The sequence below is a fragment of the Periplaneta americana genome, chromosome 16 (assembly GCF_040183065.1).
Source record: "Periplaneta americana isolate PAMFEO1 chromosome 16, P.americana_PAMFEO1_priV1, whole genome shotgun sequence".
Classification (NCBI taxonomy): Eukaryota; Metazoa; Arthropoda; class Insecta; order Blattodea; family Blattidae; genus Periplaneta; species Periplaneta americana.
In genome coordinates this window covers 67718460-67732314 of record NC_091132.1, presented here as the reverse complement: position 1 = coordinate 67732314, position 13855 = coordinate 67718460, and the positions used below count along the sequence as shown (strand labels likewise).

Sequence of the window (13855 nt, the reverse complement as noted above, 5' to 3'; positions counted from 1 at the left end):
ATATTAAAATAGATTTGAGGGAGGTGGGATATGATGGTAGGGACTGGATTAATCTTCCTCAGGATAGGGACCGATGGCGGGCTTATGTGAGGGCGGCAATGAACCTCCGGGTTCTTTAAAAGCAGCACGTAAGTAACTTGGAAACCGAGATTCCTCTGTTTATTTTAGAATGGCTCTGAAAACATAAAAACATGTATTTATTTTCTTTTAATTGATCCTGAATATGGTGTACAACAATATTGTGTTGATCCGGAAATGTGTAAAATACTCTGAGAAATTTAAATTAAAAGAAAACTTTGTGTTTATAAAGAGAATATAAGCAATTCTTATATTCATACTGCAGCATATCCGGTGCCCAGATATAAACTTTACACGCTATACCGATATATCAGAAATCGAGGTTTTTTCACAACAAAATATTGTCGTGATCAGCTGATGACTGTGAATTGTTAACGGGCAGAGTAATTGGACGGCTCTGGTACATGAACTTTCACTTGCTTTGTTCAAGTCTTGGAACATGATGAATGTTTCAAAACGATTCACGTCCCGGTGCCAAGGCCCATGCAGAGCGAGAAATATTGAGTCAGCGGCCAGAGTCTTCAAATGTTTCGCCCACTACATCTATCTAAACATAAACAAAAGATTACAACAGCATTATTTTGAAAGTGATATAATTAGCCTAGTGAACCTCGTAAAAAATAACACTACTGAAACTTAGTGTAATGATTTTTATTTATAGAACATAAGTACGAGTGAAATGGTCCTACTTTTCACAGATATTCAGGGACATTTGATCATAGTGGAGAAATAATGTAAGAAAAAAGGTGGAAAAATCTGAAAGATTCCGGAAATATCCGGTCAAAAGATAGCAATGCATTAGGCCTACAAATTCATTAATAATTCGTTCATAGTATTCTGCCCAAAGGCAGGTCATCTATAATTAATATTTCTATAAGCATTTTTTAAAATGTTTAATCAATATTTTAATACAAAAGTTTATTAAAAAACCACTACAACATAGATACTTCAGTCGACCTGGTTGGCGAGTTGGTATAGCGCTGGCCTTCTATGCCCAAGGCTCGACCCCGGGCCAGGTCGATGGCATTAAAGTGTGCTTAAATGCGACAGGCTCATGCCAATAGATTTACTGGCACGTAAAAGAAGTCCTGCTGGACAAAATTCCGGCACATCCGGCGACGCTGCGAGCGTCGTTAAATAAAACATTTAGATACTTAAATTATTTTGAGACAGTACCGTATAAATAGGCCTACAGTCCACACCTGTGGAGTAACGGTTAGCGCGTTTGGCCGCGAAACCAGGTGGCCCGGATTCGATTCCCGGTCGGGGCAAGTTACCTGGTTGGGGTTTTTTCCGGGGTTTTCCCTCAATCCAATTTGAGCAAATGCTGGGTAACTTTCGGTGCTGGACTCGGAACTCAATTCACCGGCATTATCACCTTCATCTCATCCAGACGCTAAATAACCTAAGATGTTGATAAAGCATCGTAAAATAATCTACTAAAATAAAAAAAAATAGGCCTACATCGCTTCGCAACAACAATAGTAATATCAGCTACCGAGTGTCTATGTATGTATGTATGTATGTATGTATGTATGTATGTATGTATGTATGTATGTATGTATGTATGTACGTACGTACGTACGTACGTACGTACGTACGTACGTACGTATGTATGTATGCATGTATGTATGCATGTATGTATGTATGCATGCATGTAGCACCGGCGTGGCTCAGTCGGTTAAGGTGCTTGCCTGCCGGGCTGAAGTTGCGCTCGGGCGCAGGTTCGATCCCCGTTTGGGCTGATTACCTGGTTGGGTTTTTCCGAGGTTTTCCCCAACCGTAAGATGAATGCCAGGTAATCTAAGGCGAATCATCGGCCTCATCTCGCCAAATACCATCTCGCTATCACCAATCTCATCGACGCTACATAACCTCGTAGTTGATACAGCGTCGTTAAATAACCAACTAAAAAAAATGTATGTGTGTATTTACACTAGAAGCGGGAAAACACCCGGTAGTCAAATAGAAGTTGTAACCATCGATGTCAATATACAGGGTGAAAAAAGTAAGGGGACAAACTTCAGGAGGTGGTTCCTAACAGGAAAAGGAACAAAAAAAGGTCATATCAACATGTGTCCTGAAATGGACGGTGAGTCTGCAATAAAGCAATTAGTATTGGTACATTACATTACACATGACATGGTATTAATTTCATATAGTGTTCTTTAAATATTAGTAAAATTGTATCAGCTTCTTTTGTTTCTGGCTAAGTGGAAGAGAAGGCCTGATGGCCTTAACTTCGCCAGAATAAATAAATAAATAAATAAATAAATAAATAAATAAATAAATAAATAAATAAATAAATAAATAAATATATAAATAAATACATACATACTCGTAAATACATAAATAAATAATAATAATTATTATTACAATTATTATTATTACAATTATTATTATTATTATTATTATTATTATTATTATTATGTTACAACAGAATTTTCGTATCAGCATCAGAATTTACCTACTATAGGGGACGAGAGAAAGTAGTAGTTAGAAAGTATAAAAGACAAACCACTGAAAAAATCGCACAAGATAGAGAACAAATCACAGCACAAAAATTGGTTCGTGCCAGCTACCGCATTTCAAAATATATTGCGGATAGAATGAAAGAATGAAACCATTCGCAATGAGGGAGAATGCTGAAGACTGTTTAGTTTTAGCTGCAGAGGATGTTTGTCTTAACATAGTCGAACAATTAAAGTGCATCAGTCTATCACTTCACACATTTGCGGGCAGAACAGTGGTACTTACAGTAGTTCTGATGTAGAAGCACGATTAATGAATAAAATGCAAACTATAAAGTGGCACTCCTTGGCACTAGAAGAAAGTGCAGATAATAAAGATATTGCTCAATTAGCCATGTTTACTGTCATTAACTTTTCAGATGAAAATACTACGTCACTGATGCAAACTGTGACTGTACTGAAGTCGAGCTGCCGTTCATTAGTGTTGTGTACAAGAACAAAAAGTGGAGTGAGGTTGCCATTGTGTTTCCCCTTCAATATGAGCTCCCGATCCCTGTTCAAATCATTTTACTTTAACCTTTAACTTTCAATATATTTTATGAGAGATATTTTAATTTTATATATTTACCAGCAATGTGTTTAATTTATAAAATATAGAATATGGACTTGATGACGCAAAATGTAGCGAAAACGTTCGTCCAAAAACATGTAATACATTAAGGTGCAAAAAAAAAAAAACGCATTCACCTACTGATAAGTAAGATTGGGATATTTAGTAAGAAGTTTTATTTCAACAATACGTACTTATCTGAACAAAAAATGACTTTGAAAATCATCTTTTTGTCTTACTTTACCACCTTTTCCCCCTCCTTTTTCCTACGAAAATTGCCCCTGACTCTCTATTCATAAGCAATAATCCCACATCAGCTGTTGTCAACGAAGAAGGAGAGCGCCTTTGTCCACTGTGCGGAGAAAAAGACTCCTGGACACATAGTTTATTGCTGTGTGTCGAATTGGAACATATCCGGAAAAAATATCTACTACCCTCGATGCTATGTCAGAATAGGAGTTCGCTTGTATGTCTTGACCTCATGGGGAATAGGGAATGGGAACAAAAGACTGGATTGTTTCTCTTGAAGGCGAGACAGATTAGAACCTCAACAGTTGAAGTTTGTGATGCGAACTGACGAAGGGATACTCAATTAGACACTTTTATGCCTGCTTAGGTTAGGATATATAATGTGTTTTGTTTGTGCCATTTTTATTTTAATCTGTGTGTTCTTTTGGAGAGTGGTTGGATCTAACTATAGGTGAGGGGGGTGAAACCTACAAAGTAGGACTTGTTTTACACAGCACGTACGGTCAGAAGAGCCGTGCATGGGATTTAAGAGAAGATTCTGTTCATATAGTACATCTGTATGTGTAATATTGCCCAACTTTTGAAACCACCATTAATAGTAAATGTTGGAATGATTTAAAATAAAATGTTTTGTCAGGTGTGGGGTTCGAACCCACGATCTCTTACGAGAACCAGAACTTAAGTCTGGCGCCTTAGACCGCTCGGCCAACCTGACTGTTATTAGAAATTGCCTTAATTATGATATATATTTCACAAGTGACAGTAATGGTGCGCCTAATATCTTATCAGCATAATAACAATGAGTATACTTCTGTCGTAAGTTCAAAACTTCAAAAGATAACAAATCCTACTGTCACAATAAATTCAGATTTCAATAGAAATGACGCTTCATACTAGGTAGGAAGTTATTGTAGTGCAGGGATTCCCAACCGATGTGTCGCGACAGACTGGTGTATCGTGCAGCGCCATGGAGTGTGTCGCGAAATTTTGGAATTTAGAAAGACATTGAATAATTTCAAGGGAAAAATTGTTCCGTAGCCGGGTATCGATCCCGTGACCTCTGGTTGAACGTACCAGCGCTCTGCCAACTGAGCTACCCGGGAACTCCACCCGACACCGCCTCAACTTTTCTCTTTATATCCACACAACTCGCGTGGGCTGACGAAACGCCAGAGACCCACATCGAGTGCACACAATCTCTGTGTGACTTGGAATAAAATTGTGGTTTTCTGTTAACGTACACAGTGACGTATATATTATGCAAATCTAGTCTTTCAGGTAAGTCTTTCGCGTGGAGTTCCCGGGTAGCTCAGTTGGCAGAGCGCTGGTACATTCAACCAGAGGTCCCAGGTTCGATACCCGGCCCCGGAACAATTTTTCCATTGAAATTATTCAAATCTGCTTTACAGGGAGCTTTACCTGAAAGACTAGATTTGGATGAAAAATAAATTTTATGCCATCCAGAAAGTCTCTTTACAACGTATTTTTTATTTAAAATGAAGTCTTTGATATGGTATATTTTATTTTGAGACAGACTTTACCAATGAAACGTTAACATCTGCTCAGCTTAATTTTTCTGCTTGGAGATAATTCGAATGAAAGTGAACACCTCCAACAACGCGTAGTAATTCGTTTACTCTTGCCACTTAGTAAGAAACAGAGTTTAGAATCGTCCGAACATATTGGTCAGTTTCAGCACAGGCCTATACGTGTGGACGAGTGATATTGCGACTATTTTATTTAGATTTTATCATGCACAAATTTTTAATTCGAAAAAAGACAATCTGAATCAAGTTCTGGGTTAGATGACAGAAGTGCTAATTCAAATAATGTGAGCGAAAATTCCCTTCATGGTTCACAAAAACGTACTGCGTTTCGTAAATATAGTGATGAATACTTGCAATATGGTTTTACGTGGCGTGGAGATGAATATAAACAAAATCCTTGTGTCTTATATGCGGAAATGTTTTGTGAAATCAGTCGATGGTGCCGAATAAACTAAAAAGATATTTAGAATGTAATCATTCGGCGTCCCAGCACCTTTTTGTTGCATTCTTCATCATGGAACCGAAATGTGTGTGAATAACTATGTTTTATTATAATTTTTCTTTGAATTCTGCTTATACCTTGAAAGTCTTAGTTGGATGAAAAGGAGGTTAAAAACGACAAAATTTCCGTACAGTGAACAGTAATCATCTCACCATCCGCTATAAAATATTCTACACAGAGTTCCACCACTTTTTTCTCCAGAAGAAAAGCACTGGTTTTTATTATTATTATTATTATTATTATTATCATTATTATTATTATTATTATAATTATTATTATTATTATTATTATTATTATTATTATTATTATTATTATTATTAAAAACAAGTAAGTGTGTCGCAATATCGTGGGCGTTCTGTAAAGTGTGTTGTAAGTCAAAAAAGTTTGGGAACCACTATTGTAGTGAAACGAAAGAGCATTCTTGACCTCAAACAGCAATAATCGATGAAAATATAAATCGGTTTTACTACAGTATCGCTACATAACAACATTTCGCTGTACAGTTTCTCCTCGAGAATTTGCGCAGACATAACACGGTTAAAAGGGGCAGTAACTCAGTTTCACTGATAAATCTTATTACACGGAGCTTCAAAATTAACACATCCATCACAATCACGTTTCGAGTCATGTTTACTGAGCTATTAACAGGGAATAACCGTTACACAGTGGATTGCATGGCTGAAAGAATGCTTAGTAATCGTTTTATTCTTTCCTAATAGTAGTATATAATGTAACAACGTCTTATCGAACGTGGATTCTGTTCCAGAGGTCCGAGATCCAATTACCGACACTCGGATGCGCTCACCGAGGCCATTGCAAGGAAGAGTACTTCGAAAGGTGAATGTTACTTATATTCCGGCCACTGTAGAAACTTGCTAAAATACTTTCAAAATGCCTTTGATTTATAGTATTGACTATTAGAAATTGATGTGATCACTCGGAGAGCTGTATGCCCATCCTACCTGCCCTAAATACGTACCTTACTTATATGAAGAGTCCACTGATGGATGTCATTTGGAATACATTTTGCAGGAGAAGCGATTGAAAGTTTGAAATGCTTAGCGCTCAAAGCTTAACTGTGATTTTCCGATCACTACTGGACAATGACGATCAGTGTTAATGCCATGTAACTCTCTATGTACATTCTATATGTCTTAAGCTATGCATTGAGAGTCTTGGTTTATTTTCGACAAAAAAGTGACATCCATCATTCTTGCAGTGGACTCTTCATGTAAGAAAATAGTACGTGAATGAAGAATACGGCCATATTTCGTTAATGTGACAGTGGGTTTCAGTGTCACGAACACCTCTCACGTAAAGTAATATTACACATCTAATCAAACCTAACCTAACCTCTGACATAATACACACCTAATCTAACCTAACCTGTCATATAATACACACCTAATGAAACCTAACCTAACCTCTCACATAATACTACATCCCTGTAGTATCATTCCTCAAGTTCAGTATAATTTCGTTTGCAAATGTTGCCCGCCTTGGTGTACGTGTCGAGAAACATCTAGTGGGAGAAGTGGAAGGTAATAGCGAACGTCTTTTGTCTCCAGTCTTCATAATTACATTTAGCTCTTTAAGCGTGTGTGTGAATGAATCAATGTGTTAATGCAGTGATAATTCCATATATGTAGTGCAGTAAAAATTGAAATATGTTGTGGTTGTGATAAAAATGTTTAAAATTGATTTATAGCATCACATTGGCAGTGATAAAAGTGTGCAATATTCGTTCAGTGGCCGATGAATACTCTATCTTGGCCTTTCAAATGTGTCAAATACATTTAATTCTAAATCCTTTAATGTCGTTTAATCATAATTATTGTACTACAGTTTTTGACACATCTTGGCTAGCATTGGTGAAACAATTACTACGTTTTCAGATCGATCTGAATACACTTACCGTATTGAAATCTCCATGAAAACGGGGATTCAAGTCGATCTCAGTCTCAAGGTCGATACACCTTAAAAGTGAGATCGGATCGTATTCAATTCGAATTGAGTTCCATGAAAACGGGTATCGTATTCAATACGTTCTCAATACGCTAACCGCGTGATCGATAGTCATTTGTTTGATGTGTCAGCTGTTTTACCTACAGCGAGGGTAATATGTATGTTGTAAAAGATTGTTGTAAAAGATAATATTTCGTGTTTTCCTAAAAGTTAATATTACCATTATTCATTATCGGCCAGAATATTAAGTTTTCATGCGCCTCATTTGGAAAACGCAACATTGTTTATAGCTAATGCCTACAGAGTGACCAACACGCTAATATGTCGATGACATGTTAACCAACATAACCACTTTCGTAACTTCAGCTTCCGTACTCAGATCGTTTTCAATACGTATTGAAAATTGCATGAAAACAGGGATCGTATTCAGTATGGGAAATGTATTCAGATCGATTTGAATATTCCATGAAAACATAGTATATATGGAACAAGGAATGCATCAAAGAATTCAATCTATGAAGTTTACGATGACAATTACGATTCTCATTATGGTTATAGTGGCACAGACAAAGGTGATAAAATAGGCCTACCTTTGTTATAAAAATATATTTTATCCTTCGATTTCCTATCATCATTATCATATAGCTTCTAGCTCTTTCCAGTTCGTGGATAACATTTAACTTTTGACTCAGACAAAAGACGTAAAAAATGGAACCATTTAAAATTTTGTTATTCAGACACAAATAAGATGCACTATCCTCCACCAGAAGAGATGTGAGGAAATTTGAAAATAATTGAAATTAGATGGAAGGGGATTCATTTCAACGTACTATTTCACAAAACAGGATAGAAACAAGAAAAGAAGAGAAAAGAACAAAACTGAAAACAGATTGGAACAGTTCAGAATGGAACGGAACAGATCAAAATGAATAAAGCAGAACGAAATTGAACGGAATAGATCGGAATGAATTGGAATGGAACAGAACAGAATAGAACGAAATAAAATGGAACTGAAGAGGAAGGAACGGAAAAAAATGCATCTGAACTGAATGATACAGAATAAAATGGAACTGAACAGAATTCAAGAAAATGAAATGGAATGGAAGAGAATGGAACGGAATAAAATGGAATAGAATTGAAGGGAATAAAATGGAACAGAACAGAATGGAACGAGATAAAATGGAAGAGAATAAAATCAAACCGAATAAAGGGGAATGGAACAGGTTGAAATAGAATAAAATTAGACAGAAGAGAATAGAACGGAATAAAATGGAACTAAATGTATGACAATAAATATAATATAATATAATATAATATAATATAATATAATATAATATAATATAATATAATATAATATAATATAATATAATATAATATAATATAATATAATATTTCATTAATTCATAATATTCTGCTCAAAGGCAAATCTTTCACTGCAAACCCAGCTTTCTCCAATCTTTCATCTTTGTCTCGGCATATGATCCATAATATATCTTAATGTCGTCTATCATCTGGTATCTTCTTCTGCCCCAACTATTCTTCCGTTCACCATTTCTTCCAGTGCATCCTTTATTAGGCAGTTTCTTCTCAGCCAGTGACTCAAGCAATTACTCCTTTTTCTCTTTCTGATCAGTTTCAGCGTCATTCTTTCTTCACCCACTCTTTCCAACATGGCTTAATTTGCTATTCTGTCCGTCCACATCACAGTTCCATTCTTCTCCATATCCACATTTCAAATGCTTCTAGTAGCTTCTCATCACTTCGTCGTAAAATCAATGTTTCTGCTCCACAAAAAGCACGTCGCTAATCTCTTCCTTGGTTCTTTTTCCAGAGGTCCGCAGAAGTTACCCCTTATTATAATATAATACATTAATAGTAATAATAATAATAATAATAATAATAATAATAATAATAATCTGTGGCGCCACAGCCCTTGAAGGGGCTACACCGTCCAGCAGGATGCTGGCCTCACGTTCACATGACGATCATCCAACCAGAATGGAGATATCGTGTGGTTAGCACGATGGTTCCCCAGTCGTTATAGTTGGCTGTCGAAACCGGATTTCGCTACCTATCTTAGCTCCCCAAATGCAGTACGATGCTGGGTGGGCACCGATCCCATACACTGGTCGAAATTTTATAAGAAAATTTCTTCCTCCATGAGGACTCGAACTAGCGCGCTTTCCGTAACCGAGTCCTAAGCATGATGTCTTAGACCACGACGCCTCGGCGCGGGAATCGTATGTGTGAATGTAGGAATGCATATAGATTGTTAGTCGGAAGGCCTGAGGGGAAAAGACCTTTGAGGAGGTCAAGGCGTAGATTGGAGGTTACTATTACAATAGATTTGAGGGAGATGAGTTATGATGGTAGGTACTGGATTAATCTTGTGCAGGGCTTATGTGAGGGCGGTAATGAACCTCCGGGTTCCTTAAAAGCTATTTGTAAGGAAGTAATAATATAATGTAATGTAATATAATATAATATAATATAATATAATATAATATAATATAATATAATATAATATAATATAATATACTTACTTACAAATGGCTTTTAAGGAACCCGGAGGTTCATTGCTGCCCTCACATAAGCCCGCCATCGGTCCCTATTCTGTGCAAGATTAATCCAGTCTCTATCATCACATCCTACCTCCCACAAATTCATTTTAATATTATACTCCCATCTACGTCTCGGCCTCCCCAAAGGTCTTTTTCCCTCCGGTCTCCCAACTAACACTCTGTATGCATTTCTGGATTCGCCCATACGTGCGACATGCCCTGCCCATCTCAAGCGTCTGGATTTAATGTTCTTAACTAGTCAGGTGAAGAAAACAATGCGTGCAGTTCTGCGTTGTGTAACTTTCTCCATTCTCCTATAACTTCATCCCTCTTAGCTCCATCTGGTCCTCCAGCTTGGGGGTTGGGCGAAGGGCTAACAACCCATCACCGTAAAAAATAGCTTGTTACGAATCCATACAATAAGCCTCGTATAATATAATATAACATAATATAATATAATATAATATAATATAATATAATATAATATAATATAATATAATATAATATAATATAATCTATACTAATAATAAATCTGTAGCCGAAATTTTTCTGGTAATTTTCGATTTTCCAAAAATAATTTGCCCTAACATATATAATTAACCACCCTGAAACCGAAAATCGCTTTTTTGAAATTTTTGTTTGTATGTCTGTCTCTCTGTCTGTCTGTCTGAATGTTTGTTACCTTTTCAAGTGATAATGGCTGAACCGATTTATATGAAAATTGGAATATAAATTAAGTTCGTTGTAACTTAGAATTTAGGCTATATGGCATTCAAAATATTTTATTTAAAAGGGGGGTTATGAGGGAGCTTGAATTAAATAAATCGAAATATCTCCCTTATTATTAATTTTCATGAAAAATATTACATACCAAACGTTTCTTTAAAAATAATTTCCGATAAGTTTTATTCCATGCAAAAGTTTGATAGGAATGATATTTAATGAGATAAATGAGTTTCAAAATTACAATAAAAACGCCATCTAAGGCGGTGTAATGAAATAAAAAACAAATGACTTCGTCTATAAGGGGGCTTGGACAACAACAATCGAAAGCTATGAAACATAGCCTACAGAGGATGTTTCTGTGTTTGTATGAAGTAATATCGGAAGCTAAATTAACCGATTTGTATAATTAAATATTAATTCACCATTGGAAAGTGTAGTTTCTCTAGATGGACATAATGCTATAATGTTATTACAGCAACTTCTGAGTGAATCGAGGACAGGTAAGATTAAAATAGCTTCTTATGCACAGAAAACTTGATAGGCATTCGTTTCCTGTATTTCCTAAAATAATTTTATGACCAAATGAGTGGCCTCTGGATGAAAATGATCGCATTTTAATTTTTTAAATACAATTTAAATTAAGTAACATAATAAACGATTTATCCTTCTATCAAACACGAATGTTCCCTGGATCAAATGTCCTATTTTAATTATGTAATTACTTTATATTTATTTCTAACGGGTGCAGCAGAGCGCACGACTACGGCTAGTATAATATAATATAATTAGGCCTCAAAGTGTCTCTACTGGTGTAAGTCAAATCTAATCCACGGTAAATGAATAAAGCCAGTGATTATATCAATATGAACATAAATAATAGGCTAAACGGGAGAGCAAGAAACATATTTTAATTTCCGTTCATCATTTAAATAAGCCACACACAGTTTTTATTCTGAACAGTTGGTAGTAGTGGAAACAGCATATACTGAACATGAAATTCCCCTACGTGTTGTATACATCTGTCTGGAATGCAGATAAGTAAAACGTGAATGCTTTTCATGCCGACTCGGATGCTGGTTACAGTCACGTGGCGCAATTCAACGGTGGAACGAGGGCAAAGTCTCACGCCTCTCATTGCTACGTCATTATGAAATGGGACCACATTCAGCAATAACTAACAATATAAAAGTGAACTTAACAGACACAGAGCCATGCACATACTGCACATATGTAATATAACACTCAAAGATACAATACTAAAGTAATGAATTAAAATAACAAAAAAAGAATGTCAGGTGTGGGGTTCGAACCCACGATCTCTTACGAGAACCAGAACTTAAGTCTGGCGCCTTAGACCACTCGGCCAACCTGACTTCTATTGAAATCTGCATTAACTGTAGTATATATTACACAAGTGACAGTAATGGTGCGCTTACTGTCTTATCAGCATAATAATAATAATAATAAAGGCTATAGCTTACCTCAGTCTTAAGTTCAAACTTCGTAAGATAACAAATCCAATCAGACTTCAGTAGAAAACGGAATAATCAAGATGTGTTAACCTTCCTGCTTCTAAGATTTTTTTATATACACTACGGTGTGTAAAGTGTAATAGAACCGTTGCTTACAAATAGAACCCACCTCCATCAAAATCCTGTACCAATCTTTGTTAAGCATTTGGAACTTTTAAAAACGGTTACTTATGTCCCTGGCACTAGAGAAAATGGTTAAAACACTTTGAAAATGTCTAGGATTTATAGCATAGAGTAGTTGAAATTGGATGTGATCATTGGGAGAGCTGTATGCCCAACCAAACCGCCCCAAAATACGTATTTTACTTATATACCAAATTCGTCCTGCGTGAATAAAAAAGATGGCCAAATTATCTTAATGTAACCGGTGTTTTCAGTGTCACCAACAATTCTCATATAAGTCTACATACCTACTCTAACCTAACCTAACCTATTACATAATACACACCTAATCTAACCTGTCACATAATACATACCTAATCTAACCTAACCTAGCCTAGCCTAACCTGTCACATAATACTACACACTTGTAGTAACATTCCTCATGTTTAGTATCATTTCATTTGCAAATGTTGCCCGCTTAGGTGTAGGCCATATCAGGAAACATCTATTTGAAGAAGTGGAACATGATGGCGGGAAACTCATATCTCCATTCCTCACAACTACAAGTAGTTCGTTAAGCGTGTGTTTTGTGTATAAATCAATGTGTTAATGCAGTGATAATTCCATATATATATATATAGTACAAATTGAAATCTGTTGTGGCTGTGATGAAAGTGTTGAAAATTGGTTTATAGAAAAGTTTGTGAGCTCTCATATCTTAAATCGGAATACGTAAGTTAGCATTGCCTGAGAAGGAATCACAGGATATAAGCCATCTCCTTTAAGGACATATTTTGATAATCGAGCTAATGGCTTCTAGCATATAGACTTCGACAATTATTATAGTAACCACATATTTTCTCAAAGCTATACCCCGAGATAAAGGGAAATCTGAATGAACATAAGGATATAAATTTTCTCTGTATATTTTCTAAGCCGAATCTTAGTTGTAATAGAGTTCCAGACTACAGATGCATATTCCAGTTTCGATCGAACTAATTATAATAGAGTATTAAAAGAGAATCATTCGTGGAATAATAATAATAATAATAATAATGATAATAATAATAATAATAATAATAACAACACAATAATAATAATAATAATAATAATCATCATCATCATCATCCTTCATGCATTAGGAAATTGATTCCTGTAGCAGCTACTGAAATTGGTCCATCCATCTTTTCGCTGGTCTTCCAATATCTCTTCTTCCCCGAGGTTTATATTTCCAAAACTTATATGGTATCCTGTCCTCCTGCATCCTTGAAATGTGAGACATCCATGTATTTCTATATTCTTCTATTTTGTTGTTTAATTCATATATCTCAAGTTCTTCTCTTATTTCTTCGTTTCTTTTATGTTCTATTTTCCTGTAACCTGCTACGCTTCTCAAAAATTTCATCTCATTTGTTAAAATTTTATAAGGTGATGTCAGTGCCCAGTTTACTATATGGAAGCGAAACATGGGTTATGAAAAAGAGAGATGCCTCTAGATTACAAACAAATGAG

At 35.8% G+C, this 13855-nt stretch overlaps 1 protein-coding gene and 2 non-coding genes across 5 annotated transcripts in view; all 3 read right to left on the bottom strand.

Moving 5' to 3' along the window:
- LOC138716394 (uncharacterized) overlaps positions 1-13855 on the bottom strand; it is a 1440554-nt gene that overhangs the window by 27955 nt on the left and 1398744 nt on the right. The window lies entirely within an intron of this gene.
- Positions 4040-4123, bottom strand: TRNAL-UAA (transfer RNA leucine (anticodon UAA)). Its single transcript has one exon. It is a non-coding gene; the product is annotated as a tRNA-Leu (tRNA).
- On the bottom strand, positions 11999-12082 carry TRNAL-UAA (transfer RNA leucine (anticodon UAA)). Its single transcript has one exon. It is a non-coding gene; the product is annotated as a tRNA-Leu (tRNA).